This window comes from Protopterus annectens, chromosome 4.part0, assembly GCF_019279795.1.
Source record: "Protopterus annectens isolate FY-2018-M chromosome 4.part0, PAN1.0, whole genome shotgun sequence".
Taxonomy (NCBI): Eukaryota; Metazoa; Chordata; order Ceratodontiformes; family Protopteridae; genus Protopterus; species Protopterus annectens.
Window position 1 is genome coordinate 191,777,902 of NC_056733.1, and position 17,519 is coordinate 191,795,420.

General features: G+C 40.7%; 1 protein-coding gene across 2 annotated transcripts in view; it reads right to left on the minus strand.

The window, feature by feature from the left end:
* LOC122799248 overlaps positions 1–17,519 on the minus strand; it is a 1,077,360-nt gene that overhangs the window by 806,321 nt on the left and 253,520 nt on the right. The window contains exon 2 of one of the 2 annotated variants that reach the window (XM_044068190.1): positions 9,371–9,451. The exons of the other annotated variant lie outside the window; for it this stretch is intronic. The gene's annotated coding sequence lies outside the window, so the exon portion shown is untranslated. The remainder of the gene's footprint in view (positions 1–9,370; positions 9,452–17,519) is intronic. 2 annotated transcript variants of the gene reach the window in all.

Genomic DNA, 17,519 nt, shown 5'->3' on the forward strand with positions numbered 1-17,519 from the left:
ATACTTGTGTCTCAAATAACAGCCATGCATATTTTAAAATTGTGACTAGAATCCTGTGCGAATAATACAGGTAAAAAATAGAAATATTGGTAGACAAGTTTAAAACTGTACTCTCAAGTAATTTATGAAGGCAATTACTCCAGAGGGACCCAAAGTCTTCTAAACTAGTTACTTTAAGTGACATGCTCATTACTAACTGAACTTGCAAACTAACTTAGACTTGCATGCACCAAGGGCCAACACCCCCACCCCACCTCCACACCTCACACACCTCTAAGTATATTACTTTGCCTGTAAATAAGAAAAAAAAAAAATCACCATTTGACTTGATTTAAGTGTTTTAGAATTGGAGACACAATCAGGTGCAGCACAGTTAATGACATGATTAATGACATGAATACTATGCCTGCAAAGCCGGTTAACATTGGCTAACAAATTACACCTAAAATTGTGCTTATGACATGTGAACCTATGAAATGAGATAATGCTGAATTTTTGTCAATTAGAAGTGTAGAATATGCCTTATGTCACTTAGCAGTTGCCACACTTACCAAAGAAATATTGTCCTAGAAGGAAAAGAAAGGTAAGGCTTGCTGTATTCAGAGATAATGACTATATTAATTTTTGTTTACAGAAAACTAAAGTAATGCATGCACATGGGGATAAATAAGAATACCCTCTACATACAAAGAAATAGAAAATCTTCTAGTTGAAGTGTTACACCCTGTAGCTGTAGTTCCAAACTTAACGTGAAAACTGGACAAAACTTACTGCAATTTAAAGCACTGTGGAAGTTAGTGAAGGAAGTTTCAACAAACATACTGCCAGAAATACTTATCAGTAAAGAAAAGGGTGTAGATCTAAAATAAACAAAAGGAGCCAAGGTTTGCTTCTGGGTAGAAGGGTTACATAACTGTAATACCAAGTGCTGTCAAAAAACTTCTGTTAAAATAATTAAAGAAGCCAGTACTGATACTGCCAGAGAGTGAGTCTTGCCAAAAAGACTCCAGTTATTTTGAAGCCAGTACTGATACTGCCAGAGAGTGAGTCTTGCCAAAAAGACTCCAGTTATTTTTATTTATTTTACATTTGTTGACCGGGCTAGTCTAACTGGATATATGTCCATTTTCAGTAGCGGCCCGGGGAGAAAAGCTCCAAACATGAATAGTGACAAAGTTAAACATATATAGAAAGGCATGTAAAATCACAAAGTGAAAGCATTGGTAAAAAAATATATAACACTCAGGTTATAAATTCTAAAAATATTACTCTAAAAATTATACTAAAAAAAAAATTATTAGAGTAAAAAAGATTATACTAAATACAATAGTGGGTAAGAGTAAAACCCAATTAAGAGAGAAAGGCCTTTATGTTTTATAGAATTACTAACAAGAAAAGAGTAGTACCTAGATTAGGGGGCATAGGACAGAGGAGTAGGGAAAGGAGTAAGAGAAGGAAGGGGGAAAGATATCAGTCTGGGTTAGCACATGGACAAAGCCAATGAGTTTTAAGATGTTCTTTGAGGTGTTTTTTAAATAGAGAAGTAGAAGCCAAGACTGATAGCTCAGAAGGAAGTTGATTCCAGTTTTTACCTACTCTGTTAGAGAAAAGTGAGTCACCAGCTTTGTTGTTGGATTTAATTTTGGAAACTAGGAGCTTGTTAGCAGAGCGTAGTGTAGCAAGATTTTTATATGGTGTAATCAGATTAGAGAGGATAGGGGTGTTGTTAGGGTGGTATAGGATCTTTTGAGTGATAAGTAATTGTTGACAGAGTATATGGTTTTCCAGTTCTAGCCATCCAAGTTGTTTGAAGTTGAGGCAGTGGTGAGTTTTGAAGGGGGAGCATGTAATGAATCCAGCTATGCTATTAAAACAGGTGACAAGTTTGGAGAGGTTATTTTTTGATAGGTTAGTATATATAGCAGAGGCATAGAAAAGGGTAGAAATGAGGCGGGTTTGTGCAATAGTTTTCCTGGCAGAAGGGGTAAGGAAGGGTTTAATTCTATAGAGGGTACCGAGTTTTTTGTTAATGGACTTTATGGTGGTGTTGATGTGGTCATCGAAGTTGAGACGATTATCAATTGTAACACCTAGTAGGCGGGTTATAGAGTCTGGGGTTATGTTGGTAGCATTGTTAGAGGTTACAGAGAAGGATGGAGTAGGTGATTTATGAGTAGGGGTAAAAAGTAGTAGTTTTGTTTTTTTGGGGATTTAAGAGGAGACAGTGTTGCATAAACCAGTTTTCAACATTATGAAGAACAGTTTGGGTGAGGCAATGGAGAGAGTCTATGTTCTTGGCTGAACAAATTAAGGTGGAATCATCTGCATATTGAATGCAGGTGGCTTGAGGAATATTTATGTGTAGATCGTTAATAAATAAGGAAAAAAGAAGGGAACCCAAGATAGAGCCTTGTGGTACCCCAATATTTACAGGAAGTAGTGAAGACAAGTTGTTATCCCACAGGACTGCTTGCTGTCTATTATCCAGATAAGACATAAACCATTGTAATGCTTGTGATTCAAAAGAAAGGATCTTTAGTTTGTCTAAGAGTAAGTTATGGTTAACCATATCAAAGGCTTTTGACAGGTCAATAAATAGTGCAGAGGAAAAGAAGTTATTGTTGCGATTTTTATTTATAGAGTCTGTGAAGGATACTAGGGCAGTTGTAGTGCTATGGAATGGTCTGAAACCATGTTGGCAATTGGCTAGTTGGTTATTTTGTAGTAGGTAGTTTAGTTGTTTGTGAATACATTTTTCCATAATCTTAGGTATTAGGGAGAGTAAGGCAATAGGTTGAAAGTTAGACAGCTCAATAGAAGACCCTCCTTTATGAAGAGGGATGATGTGGGATACTTTCCATATGGATGGAATTTTGCCTTCTGAGATGGTTCTGTTAATAAGGATAGAGATGGGATAGTCTATAGCTTTTGCGGCAATTTGTAGGTATTCAGATGGGAGACGGTCAGCAGAAGGGGTAACAAGGTTTCAGTTCTTGAAGTAGCTTACAGATGAGAGAAGTAGGTACATGTTGTATTTGAAAGGTAGGTGATGTAGTCTTGGAGGAATTTACTGGAGAAGCAGTAAAGGGAAGTAAAGAATTGGCTAGGGTTTGAATGGCTTCTGTAAAGTAAGTGTTAAAGGCATCAGGGATCTGGTTGGAGTTATTATGGTTAAAACCTACAGGGGCAGGGGGTAGCAGAGTGACCTGGATGAAGAAGTTTGTTAATCCCTGACCAAAAATTTGTGGAGTTTGTTGACTGGTTTGTTGGAGGTGAAGGTAGAAGTCTTTTTTGTCTTTGAGAATATCTTTCTTGCTGGCATTTCTTAACTGCTTAAAGTGGAGCTGATCTGATGGACATTTGGTAGCTCTCCATTTAGCCCAGATTTTATTTATAAGGAGCATCTTTTGTCTAGTTTTTGTGAGCCATGGGGCAGATTTGGATCTTATTCTAGTAGAACGAAGAGGTGCATGGTAATCTAGGATTTGAAGAAATTTGGTGTTGAAATAGATAACTGCTTTGTCAAGTTCAAGATGGGTTAGTGGTGACCAGTCACATGGTTGCAGTTCATTTAGGAAGCTGTGTGGATTAAAGAATTTTTTTGAGCGGGAGGTTTTAAGATTATGAGTAGTTGGGATATGTACTTTTTGTCTAATAATGTAGGTAAGCATGTGGTCGCTGACCCAAGGAAGGTAAAACTAGTGAGAAAAAACAATCAGTAAGGTAGAAGGTAGGTAAAAAGGCAGAGGTTGAGAGTGTAAGGAAGGGGGAAAGAAAATGAGCAGTAACCAGGGGGACAGAGGGCTAAAGGACTAGGAGTGGAAGAGAGGAGGGCAAGTTACAGGGTTAAAATAGACTATGGAAGAGGATAGTAAGGAGAAAGGAGTTCCAAGAGTAGGAAGTTTAAATTGAGTGGTAAGAATAGAAATTGAGTGAAATCAGAGGTGGTTAAAGACTTCTAGTGGTCAAAGTCTGGAAGTACACAGTGAGGAGATCACAGAAGCTGGTTATAAGTAAAGAAAATAAAAGTACTGGAGAAGGGAGAGCTTTAAGGGGGGTCACAGAATAGAGGGTGGGGCTAGAAGAGTTTAGAGTCAGGAACAGTGGAGTTCAACAAGAGTAGGCAGGGGGCGTATGGCTGCTGGCAGATATGGCACTTTAACTAGTATAGGTATAGTGAACTAGTATATACAAATATTGTATAAAAAAAAAATAAAGTGTGACATACAATGTTAATTTAATTGTTTAGTCCAAGGAGTATTTTGATTACCCAGGTGAGGAAATACACTGGCAGGTTTAGGTAGGTGAATATTGCTGGTCTTTGTAGTCCAATAGGGCACAGCCGGGAATGGACAGAGTAAGTTTAGGGAGTATGCACAGCTGGAGAGAAATAAAAATAAAGAGAGAAGAAGGTTATAATTACCACTAGGAAAGCAAGAGGGAAATTACTTTAGCAGTACAAAATTAATAAAAATCAATATGCTAGCACAAATACCAAAGAGCAGGACCAGGTGTAGAAACAACAAATACTAGGTCAGGAGCACAGGAGCAAGCACCTAGTGCAAAATAACACAAATAGTTGGATCCCTGCAGCTGTAATTAGCTACTGAAATAGTACTTAAAACAATGTAGAAGATGAAATGCAGGTTAAACCAAACCTTAGACTAAGAGTGTAATTATTACAGTTGAAACAAGGTAGCCAGAAATTAAATTAACAGTAGAAACAGTCAGCTATGTTTCAGCAGATACTGACAATTTGCTTGTAGTACAGATAAGTTTGCAGTACAGAAAACATAATTGGCTCTTAAAACAGCATACTTATTAGACAAGCCTGTTTAAACACATGGAATTAAAACTACTTAAATAATACCAAACACACAGTTACTGTTTAAATTCTCAGAGTACCAAAAAAGGCTACAACTGAGGCCAAATAGAAATTAAATTGTCTTTCTTAATGTCAGGACCAAGACCTATACAAAATCTGACAATTTAAGCTACACAGGCATGCGAAACCTACCACAGCTGTTTGTGGTCGCAGGGTATCACAACTCTAAAAACTATGCGATTTAGCTATGCTGTAGTGAAATGTAATTAATTAGGGCAGAAATAAAGCGAGTATACCTAATAATAAAGCCTATTAGAGGGTGCTATATACGCCTCTGTGAACGGCTAAGACCTATGTAAATGTCAATAGAGTAAAACAAATCCTACAACTAAATTAATTTATTATGCAAATGTTTTATGATGAAAAACAAATCCTACAACTAATTTATTTGCAGGAAGTGCTCCGGTGAATTCCAGGTCCTCTAAAGTCGCATGAAGCAGAAAGGTACCTGTAGAATCTCAGCGGATGCAAATTATTCAAGTTTCAAAATGTTTAATCTGTCCTTACAGTTTAAATTAGCACTAACACCAGAGCAATTCACTATCAAGTTTCCAGTACTTAAACAGCAGAGTCAAAAGCATAATATTTAGGACTCGCAGCTACCTCTAATCAATGGCAGAGTCGCTAACAGCATATACACTAAAAGCGTTGTAGGAATGAAGAGCTATGGAGTCTCGGTTTGACGTAATGACTAGCGACTGCACCAGAGTAGTAGAAACCAGCGCTACAGCCGTTAGCAGTTCAGGGATCACCAAAAGACACCAGCAGGGAAAAGACTAATGGCTACACCGGAGTGAGTAGCACAGTCGCTGCAGGATAAGCATTATCAAGTTTACTTTAGAAGGAAATAGAGTCCCGCATAAAATATAGACCTATCGTCTGTTCCAGTGTGGTGGCATTAAATGCTACAGGCATTTAAGAGCCCATGGGTCACAAAAATGCCAACAGTGCTTGGATGGGAGGCTACCATGAGTGTAGTTGGCTAAAAACACTCCAGTCTACAGTAAAGGGCACTCTTTGAGGGTAAGGTAGTGCGGACGGCCAGGAGTAGTAGTCCGCTAACTAAGGGCATACACTCTAAGCAGGAAGATAATAAGCAAGTAATAGGGGGGCTTAAAATATATATGTAAGCAATATTATCCTTATGTAGTTAACTGATTAAGCGAGCCAGTAAAGAAAGGGGATATTTTAGTTAATGGCAGCTTAAATCAAAGTGGTAGTGCTATACAGGTTCATGGCTTAGCATTGAGGCAGTTAAGGAGCCGTAGAAAAGGCGGCAAAAGGTGTGTTAACCAGAGCAATAAATAACAGAAAAAACTATAAAAACTACTGTACAAGTAAAAAGTATAAAAGTAGTAAGAAAGGGCAGGAAAGGACCAACAGTTAAGAATACACTAGTAAACACAAATCTCATACTGAAGCAAAAAAGAAATAGGAACCTAAACACAGTTCTAAGCTTTTTCCTATTACACCAAAGCAGACAGGCAGCCAAAAGCAAAAAAAGGACCGTTAATGTAAAAGAAAAACATGGGAGGAAAGGGCCAGTACCCTGATGGAGAAATACCCATGAGCTGATATTTTTTTTACAGGGCGAACTAGATGAACAGGAAAGGCCTGTAACTGTATTTGTAAGGGAAGGCACCATGACCTCCACTTCAAAGCAGAATATTGATGAAAGTAGTGCTGACTTACAAACATACAAATTTTAAGGGACTCATTGGGAAGACAATACCACAAGTTGTGCTAGACAGAACTTAAAAACAGTGGCTCGAGACCCAAAGAATTGGAACAACCTAGCCATAGACCCCTACTCTGGGCGAATACATTACATGATCTACAGGGTAATCAATGAGAGAAAAATAACACTGAGTTAGTCTTAAATTCCAAGACCAAAAAACTTGTTACCTTCTACAGAATTAATAAATACCTTTCTACTACCACAAGAATTACATTTGCAGGTACCCCTATGCCAAAATTTCCTTATGACAGCAAAGTTACTAAAACTTTTAACAAGACATTACTGCAAAACACTAGAACATCCAAATGAACTGGTCAGCCAAATGTAACCATCCATACATGTAACATTCTAAACAAGATAAATAGAATGCCTTTCAATAACACAATCAAACTCATACAGCTTAACGTTGAATACTACTCTACAATAAATAATTAAATAAATAAATAAGCAATGCCCTGCCTTCATACTTCTCTCATGTTACACTAACAGTAGGACAATCAGCTCTAATAACAAGTCTTCAAAATGTACAAAGCACTGGCAATAAATTGCAAAGAAGGACTCTTGTTAACTCCCTATAGACTGGAACTCTTATCTTTCTACCTCAGGTTAACACAGATTCATACTACTTTCAGAAAATTAAAGTATTTGCACATACTTTTTCCACACATCCCTTTCCCTCACTGTTTATCAGCTTACTCCTCCTACAATTCCTTATACTGTATATTTATTTTATTGTAATGCATCTGTACTACATTTCTTTTTTTTTCAATAATAATTCTTTATTCTTTTCCAAATGTTAATACAATACTACAACATATTTACAATATACACATGAATGCTTCCAACAGTTGCATAGAGTCATTATACATAAATATATACTTCTAAATAGGTATTACAGAAAAAGAAAATAAAAATCTAGTATCAATATAAGGCTTATCTATAGTAAACTCCATAATTAGTCTGTACTTCCCAGGGAAAAGTGGATTGGAACCTTAAGCTAAGACAATGTTAAAGATTTGCTCCCATATTTTTGTATTATTTACACTTTTCTTATGATCATTAATTAGTAATTTGTGTGCTAAGATATGTTTTATCGCTACACTCTTGAAGTTTTCCCATGAAGTCTGGGATGGATTCAACCAATTTGTAGCTATATACAGCTTCATTAACAAAAAAATATTTATGAGTATGATCCTTTGGGATCTATCCAAATTAATTGGCGGAATATGCAGAATCATAAACTCCCAAGAAAGTGTAGACTGTTGATATCCCATTTTTTGTAGTTGGAATTTCAAAGAATTCCAGAGTTTAAAAATACATTTACAACTCCAGAACATGTGTAAAAGGGTCAGCCGTTTGATCTATACAATATGGGCATTTAGGTGAATTTTTTGAGTTAAATTTATGTAAAGTGAGACACGTATAATACGCATTATTAAATATCATCAACTGAGTAAATAATAACTTTTGAAGGGACACTGATTTTAAGGTTAAGTTAATTGCTCTCACTATCGTTAACAATTTCTCCTTCCAGTATTTGGATAAAAGTATTTGGTTATTGTATTTCACATCTTTCATCAAACTATATGAGGCTGTTATATATTTACATTCCTGTGTTAGTTTGCCATAAGTTTAGGCAAATGTTTAAATCTTCTTCTTTAATTTTGAAATTCCTATTACTAAAATAGCTTATTGAAATTCCTATTACTAAAATAGCTTATTGACAAGTCCTTTAACTGTCTCATTATAATTAAATACGAGTTAGGGAGATTCATCTCTCTTAGCATGTCATGTATTGAGATACTGAGAAAGGGATATAAATCAATTATGGTTAAGTCACTTATAAGTGGGAATTTCTTAAGGTCTATCAACTGATTACCAATTTTCAAATTCGGGTTCTTATGAAATGGTTGAAAAATCATCATATATTGTAAGAAATTTAGTGAGTTAAACAGACTTTGTACTGATATTATATATATTCTGATATGTTCCATCAAAGCGTACATTTTAAGGGTATCTGTACTACATTTCTAATGTTTATGCTTCTTGCATGTCATGCTTGCTACATATTACAATTTTTTTGTTTGCATAGTACTAACTATCCCATGAATCAATATGCATTTAATCACCGCATCCATTTTTCCTAAAACAGTAAACCCATTACTATTCACGAATTTTGCACCGTTATGTCTGATACTGTAAGTTAAATGGTTTAAATTCATTATAACCAAAGAAACAGGTTACCTTTTTCAGATCCCCTCTGAAAATACCCACCATATTTAAGTGTGTTAACCCTAACCCTGTCCGTAACAGTATCAGTATTCAGACAATGTTTGATCTAGGTTTTGTAGCTGGGGTTTATTGATATAGAGCTCTTTTTTGTGAGAGAGAAGCATTCAGTATTTTCCGATTTACGTTTAGTGGCATTTTACTGTTTTTTTCCATTCTTTTCCTCACATTTGAGGTTCATATAAGTGTCTCATAAAATATCAAATGCTCAAAAGAGACTTGTACAGATACAGTAGATCCAAGACAACTGGGTGTCTAATCTGTGAGAGGTGAAATATAGGTCACCTCTTAACAGTCTACAACATACTGAATAAAAGGACAATGCTTCCAACATCTCTTTCAGCCCATGACTTTTTTTAGTTAAAAACGTCTGCGTCTATTTAGTTGCTTGATATGTTTAATCAGCTACACCCCAAAATTTTGTATTCAATATCTGATTTAATCAAAGGATGACTTACCTTTCCAAACACAGTTTGTATTTCTCTTTGCTTACAAGGTTGCTGCTTCCTAGCGATACAAATACATAGTACTTCAACAATCTGTTTTACAAAGAAATTTATTTACATAAGTACAGTGTCCTCAAAAGCAAGATCACCCTACCTGAATCCCCTTCTCTGCCATCATTTAAGACACTAGGCATAATTAACGGTGAAGTAGCATAAAAGCGAAAGACTAATGTTAAGTATTCTTGCAGACAGCACCCACTGCACACATCACTGGAATACTGTTTCTCAAGCTGGGGAAAAATATTGTAAAAAATGGCCTTTTTGCAGACAGGAAGTTATAAATTCAGGACTTGTGGCATAAAATATTTGCCAAATGTCCACTGCACCCATCAATATGAAATTAAGCAGAAACCACCAGTATATAAAATAACGTGGCTTTACTGCACATAAACAGAACAAAAATGCAGGTTCTTCCAAAATCATGGAGTGACAAAACATTATTTACCTGTACCAACAGTCCCACTCAGGAGAGACACAGTGTGTGTCTCTCTCTCTCTCTCTCTCTCAGCAAGCTAAGATTTTCAGCAGCTCTTTTTATCTGGTTTTCTTTGAGCAGGAAAGATGTCTGATGTTTTCTTTCAGGACTCTCTTTACTCTGTAGTGTTTTACCCAGACTAACTGTTCCACACCCCCCCCCCCTCCAAAAGAATGTTCTAGGACTTTGAACTAGAAGACTTCAACTCTCTTTTTTTACATCATTGACAGGCTTCATTAATTAGGAAACTTGTGGGAACCTTGTTTAACAAATACAGCAAGTTGTCTGCCTTTCTTAAAGGAATGGTTCTATTTAAACTAATAGATTTAATTAAAAAAGTTACTACAGCATTTTATATGCAATATCTACAATAGCATTATTTACATTCCTTTTCGGCAGTTTCAGTTCATTTTAACACATCACTGGTGAGAACTGCCACATCATGCTACTACATCTATATGTGATTTCAGTTAAATCAGTGCACACTTTTCTGAAAAAATAATTGAAACACAACAAATACTTGCAACAGACCAAAAACCACACTGTAAACTCAAAACACTACGGGCAGGATTCACGAAGGCTTGCACGGAGTCTAAGAGACGTGTAAGACTCCATGCAGCCTTCGCGATCCAGGAACAGCCCAAAGTCCGTGTAAGAGACCAGCTAAAACGTCTCTTACACAGAGTGGGCGTGGATAAGCTAATCACCTCACTTGCAGCTGAATAGCATGCAAATGAGGATGATTAGCGATCCATGAAGCCCAAAACGGCCCGTGTAAGAGCAGTTTTAGCTGCAGAAATGTACTCAGTTGACAACTGAGTACGTTTCTGCTAAAACAACAATGGAGCCATGTCAGCTCCAAATAAAGGGTGTATATGTGTCAGGCAGCATGCCAATGGCCAAATTTGTGGCCACTGGGCAAGGTAACCTGATGCAAAAGTAATAAAAATATAATTTTTTTTTTCCCGGCGATCGCCGATGTTTAAACCCAGCGCAGCCCCGCGCAAACGGGCTGCATTGTATAAAACATAAAAACGAAGGTTATAAACCCACAAATGTGGGATTTATGCAATACATGGATTTTCAATGCAGGGACCAGCAGACCAAAAACAACATGGCCACCGTGTAGTGGTTGCTAAGGGGGGAAGCTGAGTCTAAGAGATCTAACTAAGCATTAGTAGGCAATCTGATGCAAATAAGTGTTAGGATACTGAATTCCACTGTCACATAGCAAATGAGCACATTCTGAGTAGTGTAAGAGTTACATAAGGGGGAGGAACAGAGTAGGAGATAGGTGACATCACAGGGGGGAATGGCAGAAAGAAATGCAGTTCATTGGAGGTCAGAGTGACATGACAGATGTCAGACACATATCATGGAAAGAGGAGGGCCACAACATAAGCATGGGAAAGTCAAGAAATGGAAGGTGTACACTGTTGCCTATACCAAAGTTTCGTGCTGGGCGTGCATACGCACGTGTGCGCGCCATGAAGCGCGAGTAAGACAGTGTGTGCGCGTGTAAGACAGACTAAGCATGTGGGAGAGTGTTGGTAGATGTTTTACACTGTTTGCGCGGGTGTGCGTGCGTTTTAACCCGAAGAAGACTATTCTGAACCGTGTAAGCACGTGTGCGCGCGTGTAAGCCACTGTGAGCGTGTTTCTGCTGGTATACACGCTGCTCCCCCATGAGGAAACAGAAAGGAAAAAGGAAGCAACAGAATTAGTAGGAAGCTAGCAGGGAATACTGCTGGAGCTAGCAGGTGAAAACAATTAGAAGCAGGCAATTACACAGGCAGAATAGTAGCTCAGCCCAACACTTAAAAATCTGCAAACAGCAGTGCAAGATGTTTCTTTCAAGAGACACTGCAAGACAGGAGTAAGCTATTACAAGTGAAAACTGAAAAAGCTGAACTCAGAGCAGAAATGTTAGGGGCTGCCATAGCTGTCATAATGAGACATAGGCGACTTGCTGAGGGTGGTGACAATGCAGATGGTGCCAGACAACCCACAGTGAGGAGACTGAGAAGAGTGTACAGGCCCAGGGTCACCTACCACGGGTTACATGAGCTGGAGATAGCAGAGCGCTATAGAGTGGACAGAGACCTCCTGTAGCAAATAGTGGAGCTGTGCAGGCCACGCCTAACACACAGAACCAACAGAGGGGAACCCATCCCAGTGGAAACCAAGTATGTGTTGGCCTAAGAATACTAGCAACAGGTACCTTCCAGAGACCAACTGGTAATATGATGGGGATATCACAGGCATCAGCCTTCAGGGTACTGCACCAGTTCCTGGATGCCATGTCAGCACATGTCGGTGATTATGTATATTTCCCCAATGCCCGTGAGGTATTGGCCAGCAATATGCGTCTCTTCCAGCAAATAGCGAAATACCCTGAGGTAGTGGGTGCAATAGACTGCACGCACATATGCATCAAAGCACCAGCCGGTGAGCGGGGTAGGGCCTATATTAACCGCAAGGGCTTCCCCTCCATCAATTGCCAGGTCGTGTGTGATGCCCAGGGCATAATAATGAATGGGTGTGCTGGCTGCCTGGGAGCTACCATGATTCCCACATCTGGCATTTGACGCAGCTGTACCAGACATTTGCCAATGGGGACATCCCACACGCACACCTAGTGGGGGATGCAGTTTATGCACTGGAGCCGTGGCTGATGACACCTATCAGAAACACACACACACCTCAACAGGAATGCCATAATGAGGCACATGCACAAACACGTAATGTAATAGAGTGTGTGTTTGGGCTGCTCAAGTCACAGTTCCGGTGTCTGGACACATCTGGTGGAGCCTTGCAGTACACACCAACTACATGTACCCAAATTGTCATGGTATGTGCTATGCTACATAATATGATCTTGCGAAAACAGCTGCAGCAGGACCAGCACAGGGCCGGGCCAAACAGCCCTCCACCACTGCCAAGGCCATCACAGGCAGAGCGTGACTCGGAGGAGGAACAACCTGAGCCTGCCCCAGTAGGCAGAAGGAGGCATGCCCAGTATGCCCTGGCCTTGGCAAAGAGGCAACGCATAGCACATACACTGGCTCAGTAGGAACCCTGGGAATGATACCCTCCTCTGACTCACTCAAATAATAACAGGGATGCCTAAAATTACATGACCTGCTCACAAACATGTACAGGGAGTGTAATATGTGCATCCGACAGAGGCAGCCCTGCAGCATCACCTGAGCCATGAATGCCATGTGTTAAGTAATGTAACACCATGTACTATATGCACACCTGAGGACCCTGACTAACATCCAACCCTCACCAAGCATCATGCCACAATATGACAATGAGATGATCAAGTGCAATAATTGACTGAAGTATCGCAATTAGTCAAAGGGGATCCAATGTGTGCCAGCCTGGGATGACATGCTGAGCATGACATGATGCTCCACCTGCTAGGACTGGCGTGCACCTATCAGTGCAGGCTGTATGGATACTGGCAAAGGCTGTTGTTACCCACAGCGTGCCCTGAATAGGTAAGGCTCAGAACACAAACCTACCTCCATAGGTATCAGAAGGGATAAGAATAAGATAAGGGATAAGTCGAAACAGCAAGATGTATGCAGTCTAAACTCACCCAGTATGGAGAATGTTGATATCTGTGCTGTAACAGAAAACTGGGTCAAGGCTCACAACAGCACCCTAACACAACCAGGTTACACCTCATACTGTGCTGTACAGCCTCAAAACATGGAACAAGCTACAAAAGAAGGGTGACTAGCACTAATTGTCAAGGATAAACACACCCCCATGTTGGTACCACAACAAGAAGCAGCATGGACTAGCCATGGTCAAGTAACAGTGGCTATAACTGCCCCCCAGTTTATAGCCTGCTACAGACTACTGTCCCAACACCAGGAACTGCACCTGGCCTATGCTGGAATACATGAATATATCAAGTCCGCCAAACCACATTATATTGGGTGACTAAAAATACCCAGACATAGACTGGGAGCGTTATACTAGCTCCAACACTGTAGGACAAATGTTCATAGAATCCATAAACCAAGATGTCCGGGAACAACGTACCACTCCCACAAGAGGGGTAAGCATACTGGATGTGATAATCAGCAATATGGGTACTGGATGGCAAGATGAGAAGTGTATTGCTCACTGGTAAAACCAGACCACAGAGTAATCACACTGGATATACAAATCCTGACCACAGTCCCTGGCCAGAAAACCACAGTGGAAAACATGTGTAAAGCAATATTTGCACTCCTCCAAACTGATGTAGAATCCATTAAAGGTCCTGTGCATGTGCAAAATAGGGGCCACACCTCACAACCTGTAATACAGCCATTCCATGAACACTTCCAGGAATGCTTGGATTATGCAATCCTAAATTAAAACAAGACACAATGCCATACATGCAGGCATCTGGCCTGGTGGACACCAGCCATAACCAAACCATGCAAGAGAATGAGGAAGCTACTACATGACAGAGCAAACATACAAAAATGAAGTAATCACTGATCAGTAGTATGGAAATAAAATATGTCCACACATACAATCCACTAAGGCCAGCCACAACAAGTTGAATCTGTGAATCTTGAGGCAATGTTACACCTGCCCCAAGTACACAGACAACCCCCATCACCCCCCCAAGAAATACAAATATATGTGAGAGATGCAACCATCTTTCCAAACTGGAGGCTGAGCTCCCTCAACTCAGTACTCACAAAACTAGTCAGGAGGAGAACGTAACCACACACACCACAAACCCAGTTCCACATAGACCTATCACAACTGCAAACCAAAGACATAAACACAGAAAAAATTCCCAGACGCCCACATTACAAACACACCACACCAACAGAGGCCTCCAAAGCAGACACCCAATCAAACAACCTCCAAACATAGCACATGCAACACATAGTACACAATGCTGGTGTGCCAAACAGTCACAGGCCAGAAGGAGAAACAACATGCCTGATACAGTTGTAATAGGTGACTCCATAGCGAGACACACTGCTGTCCCGCACACCAGACTGAACAAGGGAAAGGGTACAGTAAGCTGCCTGTAGGCTGCCACAATACGCCACATAACACAAGTATGCAGGTCACCCCAAAGCAAGTAGAAATATGATGCAGTCATAGTCCATGCTGGTGTGAATGACCTGAGATGTACCTCCCCGGACTACATGAAAACAGACATAGATGAGCTCTCTGATTATGTAGTCCAGGCCGGTATGACACTCACCATTTGCAGCATCATACCCTCACCAAGAATGATGCCACAGTACAAACACGGAATGATCAGTTATAACAAGTGGCACACTTACTGGTGTCATTCCAAGGGGATCCAATGTCTGTCTGCTTGGGATGCCATGCTTGACAAGCCACGCAGCTGTTCCAGGGATGGCTTGCACCTGTTACCCCTGGGCGTCTGGATATTGGATAAGGCTTTTGCCACCTCCATAGAGCCTTTCGTAGGCAAGGCTGAAAAGACTAACCCACCACCCTAGAAAGCATAAGTGGAAAGAAACATAAGGGTAATGCTGACCAATGCCAGATGTTTAAACCCCAATATGCATGCTCCCGAGGCCATCCCCAGTATGGAAAACATCAATGTCTTTGCATTGACAGAAACCTGCTGCAAGCCTCCTGACAGCACACCAGCACTACCAGGTTATACCACATATCATGCGTCATGGCCCCAAAACCCGGAACAAAACATAAAAGGAGGGTGAGTATCCATATCCAGCACAGACACCCATACGTCCAGGTAACTGACAATGCACAAGGCATTGGAGTCCACCCATGTGCAACTAACCGTAGGCAAGACTGCTGTACAGTCTGTAGCATGCTACAGCCCACACTCTCACAAACAGGAACCCCACCCAGCTGTCCGGAAGACAATGGACAGTATGAATGTCCCACCAAATACCAAACAAGGTACTCACAAATTACCACATAGGTGGTAAACCATTATGTATTGAAGGAGTAATCAGGGACCTAGGGACACAAGTGGACAGTAACCTGTTATGTGACCCTCACATTGCCAATGTGACTAGGACGAATGTCTACACTGGACACCGTATCATGAAAGGATTCACATCTACGTCAACAGAGGTCACTGTGCCCCTATACTGTTCACTTATCACACCCATAATCTAGTACTATGCCTCATATGGGATGTACCTTACCGGACATCTGCAGCAGTTAAAAAGACCTCAAAGCTACCTCACCAAGAGGATAAAGGGTCTCAAATATATGTCATATGCTGCCTGGCTGTAGACACCCCAGCTGAATGCAGTCACATACTGCCTACACAGAGGCATTGCATGCCTGTTGTACAAGGCCATGTCCAACACAGGAGTAATGGACATGCCCCACCCCAGAAAACTCAAAGCCATCGGAGCTGTGAGAGTGAGAGATGTCAACCTCAACACATAATGAAATAGGATGTGCTGGAGGGACAGATACATAATCCAGAGGCTCCCCACACCCTGGAACAGAATCCCACTCCATGTTAGGCAGAGCCCCTCACTGACACTCCAACAGGAATCTTGCCAAGTGGATGGATGATCGTAGAGTTACACTGGGGGTCTCCACTGTGTCACGTCCAGACAGAGGCTCAGCAAAGCAACTCATAAATGGCCATAATATTCACATAGCAAGGGGTGGCGAAAGCCACACACACTCTGGCTAGGCCAACAAATGCCCTAGGGTGGATAGCCTAGTATGAACCTATGAACCTATGAAGATACAAATTGTACAGGACACTAAGGATAATCCCAAGGCTTCCACAAGTGATGGTAGGAACCGTGTTGGGAATTCACAGATATGCTCTGAATCACACAAATATCACAAACAACATACCAAACACACACACATATTGCCAACATACATCCTGACAGGTGCAGTGCAACCCCTCCCCCTCAGAATGCAAAATATCTATCCCAGCAGACTGCTGGCCCCCTGACATTGCAGATGCTGAGGTAACAGCCAGCATCTAGAAAGCAAAACACACAGCAGCAATGGTATGAGATGGTGTCCTGGGCTGAGTCCAACATGGACTCCAAGACAAATGGAATGCCAAATCACACTACTGCTCAATGTCAGCCTTACCACAGGATATGTACCCAAAGAGCAGTGTACAACAAACAGTGGTCCTTCTCAACAAAGGTGTTGCCTGAATGGATACTGAAAACGACCATCCCAGAATCCTGAGAAGCTTGGTCTGCACAGCTATGGAAAGGATCAGCATGTACCGCAGACATAAAGATATTGGGGACCTACCGACACCAGACCCTACCCAGTGTAGCTTATGTAAGTGCAGATCCTGACCCTAAACATGTGTGACTCATGTGAAACGGTCATTAAGGTCATTGATGAGGGCAATGTGGTCCACACAGTGTAGATGGACCTTGCAAAGGCCTCCATACAATACCCTACATGTTCATTATAGATATGCTCCCCAGCTTAAATATAAACCCCTATGTCAGTAGAGGGGTTGCAAACCAGACCAAGGACAGAACAGACATGGTCAGACATGCTGCAGCCATGTCAGACTACAAACCAGATATAACTGGCATCCCACAAGGCTTGGTCCTGGGATCTCTCTCGTCTGGTATATATGTCCCATAGGTA